This window comes from Nannospalax galili, unplaced genomic scaffold, assembly GCF_000622305.1.
Source record: "Nannospalax galili isolate Female #2095 unplaced genomic scaffold, S.galili_v1.0 scaffold716, whole genome shotgun sequence".
NCBI lineage: Eukaryota > Metazoa > Chordata > Mammalia > Rodentia > Spalacidae > Nannospalax > Nannospalax galili.
Genome location: NW_008339517.1, coordinates 5128825 through 5133549, shown reverse-complemented (window position 1 = coordinate 5133549; position 4725 = coordinate 5128825).

The following is a 4725-nucleotide window of genomic DNA, read 5'->3' as shown; positions in this document are numbered from 1 at the left end:
TTTAAGTCTATGAAATCAGATGGAGTCTATGTTTATTTGTTTTTTCTCAAGTATTCTATGATATATAGACAAGAGGAAATCATTTCAAAAATCTGTATCTCAGCCAAGATTTCTATGCAGACGTTTCATCTTCACAACGTGCTTTCCAGCCAAGTTCAAAGGAGGTAGAACGGAGATCCCAGGTGAGGTATCACATGGCAACTACAGTGGTGTTGATGTAACTTCATTGGAATAATTTCACCTGTAGAATTCGTTCTTTCATCTCTCATTGTCCAAGCACTGCCCTGGAACACTGAAGCGTTTGAATTATGCAAGGGGATAGAAGAAGGCAAGCCATTCAAAGAACAACGCGGTTATTTCTATCCATGTAAAGTTTTCAGGTTAATTAGGTTAAACATGCCCTTCTTTCTGAAGAATATATTCCAAATACCTGTTAAAGCTCATTCTACTTTTGGCACAGCCAAGATAACCATTCAAGCACCATGGTGTCTTTCATCATTTAGGAGGTATCTTGAGGTAGTACATTATAATGTTTTTCTCTATTTTTAAATTGAATTTTGACACATATCATATGATGTATGCATCTTGATCATATTTAAACTCCCTCCCCTTTCTGCACTCCCCCATACCCCCCCCAAGATTTCATGCATTCTGCCATATGTTAAGGCTTATCAAGCCATGTTTGTGTCCTCAAATGTCCCTCAGTGTGAGGCTATGCACTGGAACCTGGTCAACCTATTAACATTACTCCCTTAAAGAAAATCAACTCTTCCTCACCCAACAGTGATCAGTTGGCAATAGTATGTCACCAAAGTTTGGGGCTTCTTACCAATTTCCCCGCTTTTATGCAAAGTTTATGTATGGATTCAGTTTGCATGTTTCTTGCGCATGCTGTCATGGTTGCTCTAAGTTCATATGAGCAAATTCCCAGTTGCCTGGAAACCCCTGTTATCTCGTGGTCATCCACCACCTCTGGCTCTTACAGCCTTTCTGCCCCTCTGTTCTTCAATGGTCCCTGAGCCCTGAAGAGCAGAGATCTGGAATAGGTGCCCTACACAGGGACAAGCACTCTTCCTACACTTATTCTCTGTACTTTGTAAAGTTGTGGCTTTTTGGGTTGATCCCGTCTGTGGCATTAGGAAGCTTTGCTGCTGAGAGTTTAGAGATGCATTAATATTCTCTCTGCCCCCTGTTCTGCCATGTTCCCTGAGTCTTAGGTATAGAACTTGCTTCGTAGATGTGTCACTTTGGAAAGGGCATCTCACAGACACTTATTCTCTATGTTTGACCAGTTGTAAAACTGTGTAATAGTCTCCATCTGTTGCAAGAAGAAGCTTTTCTGATGAGTGATGAGAGGTAAACTTATCTGTAAATATAAGGATACATGTTTAGAATAGTTTAAGAAATTATGTTGGTCTAGGGATGTGGCAGGCGTAGGTTTCTCTTTAGGATCTATGCCATCTACAACCATGTATATTTGGCTATGTTTCCAGTATCACACTTGAGTTTCCTCCCACTGACTGGGGCTTCTGTGCAAATAGATAGCTGTTGATTACCACAAGCTGTTGATTGCCCCCCTCCCCACAAAATAGTGCCACCACTACACTCAGAGATAGATTGCTGAGTCAGTCATTGTTTATTAGACTTTATGTTTTCATAGTACCATTGATTATTTCTCTCCCTTGGCAGCATGTATGGTATCCTCTGATACCAAGAGAGCTAGTCTTCAAGGCAAGACTTTCAGGTTAGTTCCAGCTTGATTGCTCAAAGGTCCGTGTCAGAAATGTGATCTATGTTCAGCAATAGGGTCTTACCTTCAGGTTCTGGGTGGCAATCAAGTGTTGTAGTAATAGCCTGTATTATTTTGGTAGCACATTCTTGTGCTTTGGAATAATGTAGTGATCACTTTTAATGCATGTTCTGAGGCCAAATATCACATATAATGGAGTTGAGAGACTCAATGAGGTAGATTGTAATGTCTCAGGAGAATCCACATGTTTTGGATTATCAAATTTTTCATATCATCTTTACAGGAAGGAACACTGTCAGAATTTCAGAGTTGAGACTGAAACATTAGATCACCAATACACAAGCACACTATCCTTTCCATTTTTCCTTTGTCCTGCACAGTGACTAATAGAAATACCAAATTTCAGAGAATCATGGTTCTAGGTGGGACCATCAATAGGCAGAACGGCTTTCAATTGGCTGTACTTTCTGAATGGTTTGTTGAGCACGGAGAAGTATGGTCAACCAACTTTTGGGGTGAGATAGAGTGAGATGCTTTGTGTCTGACACCAACATGGAAAAAATTATCTTATAATATCTCATATGCTTAGAGTTGACCACATTCCTGATACTTCCCAGCTCACAAGCCTATTTGGGCAAGCGTGGGCTTTTATTTCAAGGTGATTTTCTAGAAAACTCTTGGAGATCTCACACTGGAGTTCTTTCATAGCATTTTAATCAATCAGATAAAATGTCAGTCTGTTCTATCTATATTTGGTATTTTATGGATACTGAAGAAAATTAAACTATGAGAGAGTTTGCTTTCACTAGAAAATTATGGGGTTGATCACAGAGTTTTCAGTAATCGATCTTTTAACACAAAAACCTTTTACACGAACTTCTCAGAGATTTTGTATAGAAATGTAAAATGATCAATTTCAGATTTTTTTGCATACAAAAGAATATTTCTTCAAAATATCTATTCCTTCAATACATATATTTCTACAACGGATCTAATTTTAATATTGTCTTTTTTTTTTTTTTGGTCTTTTGGTCTTTTGGAGACAGGGTCTCCCTGCAGCCCCAACTGGCCTGGAACTTGCTATGTAGACCTGGCTGGCCTTGAGTTCACAGAGATCCACCTGCCTCTGCCTCCAGAGTGCTGGGATTAAAGGCGTGAGTTACCATGACTGGCTTAATATTGTCTTTTCAATTTTTCTCTGAATCTGGAAGGAAAGTACTTAGAGTATGTCAGGACACAGGAATATTCACAATTATGCAAATATCAACACATATGTAAAATAAGAAGGACCATTTGCCCTCCAATTTTTACTTTTAAGAGTAAGCAAGAATTCATGTGGGACATAAAGATTTTCAGAAAACAAGTATCTGCTTTCAAACAAACTCTCTGACTATAACACTATCAGTTCACCTTTGTGAATTTATAATAAATATCCACATATATACACATAAAATTATTATACTCTATAAGGTAAATTATCATGAGTGTAAAATAAACAGGAAAAAATTCAATGTTGAATAGTCAAAGTTACATAACCAGCAATTGCCAGATATTGTTGGAATTTAAATCCAAGTTTTTCAAATCCTAAAGTTGTTTTTTCCATTATACAAACATATACTTAAGCTAAAGAGAGACCTGAGACAGTCAAAGAACTCCTTTCCAGATGAGATATTAGTACTCTGGGAAACTTAATTTTGTAAGAAACACTAGAAGCATTGGTCACTTCAAAATATTGACACTGTATAAGAAAAGATGAATGGGGCTGGAGCGATGACTCTGTGGTTTAGAACACTGACTGCGCTTGCAGGTTTGGTTCCCAGTACACACATGGCAGCTAACAACAATCCATAACTCCACTTCCAGGAGATCTGATGCCTTTCTTTTCTGACCTCTCTGAGCATTGTAGGACATAGGTACTCTTAAATACATGCAGGCAATATACTCATACACATAAAATTTTAAAAATACTAAATAAAACATTAAAAAAAGGAAACATGGAATTGCCTTCCAAAGCAGGCACTATTATGTAGTTGTAAAAGCAGATATAGATATATATTATAATGTAAAGACAGAAAAAAGAAAAGAAAAATGTGTTGTATTTAAAGAAGATAATCTTTAGAGTAATAACTAATGCAGGGAAGGCAAGGTGGCTCAGTGAGTAAGGATACCTGCTGACAACCTGAAATGATCCCCAGGATCCACATAAACGTGGAAGGAGAAAACCAACACCTCATAATTATCCTTTGGCTGTCACTTGTTTGCCAGTAAATGAGTGCATCGCCACAAACCATCACACACACAATATTAATGATAAGTAACATTTTTAAGAAGAAATAAGGAATAAAAGTAATAGTATCTGACTGGAGCTTTTTCTAGGATATGCACTCATTTTTTGTATTTTGCAGGCCAGGTGTTCTCACAGAGCCCATCACATCATCCCCATGACAAACTCAGAAAAGAAATCAGGAAAACGTGAAAAGGGGGGAAGGAAACTAAGACAGAATTTTCCCTAGGTCAAGACTACATTCTTAGCATTAGAAAAACGTAACAAACCAAAAATTGAATTGAAATAGATGCCTTACTTCAGAAGACATTTTTTCACCCAAGACACTTAGCAGCTTCAGAACTACAAATAGCTGTAACTGGTTTCTGCTTACGAACAACAGTAAAGAGGAAACAGGAGAGGCAGGACGCACTGCTGAGTAACTTTTATGAGGTCTGCCTTCAGCACAGGGCTAAGGACCTTCCTGTCATTATCTAGGACTAGAGATCTTGGCTGCTGGAAGGAAACAGACTTTGGAGGACATTTTCATAGGGGCAACTCCTGGGTGCCAATCCCTTGCTCAGTCGTGATGGCACCATTTGCTTTTGATTGTCTGAGAACCAGTGAGATGCTCCTGGAGGCCTCCCTGGATTCCCACAGGAGGAACTGAGGTCCCTGACAAGATAAATCTGTGTCTGAAGAACTTGACTCC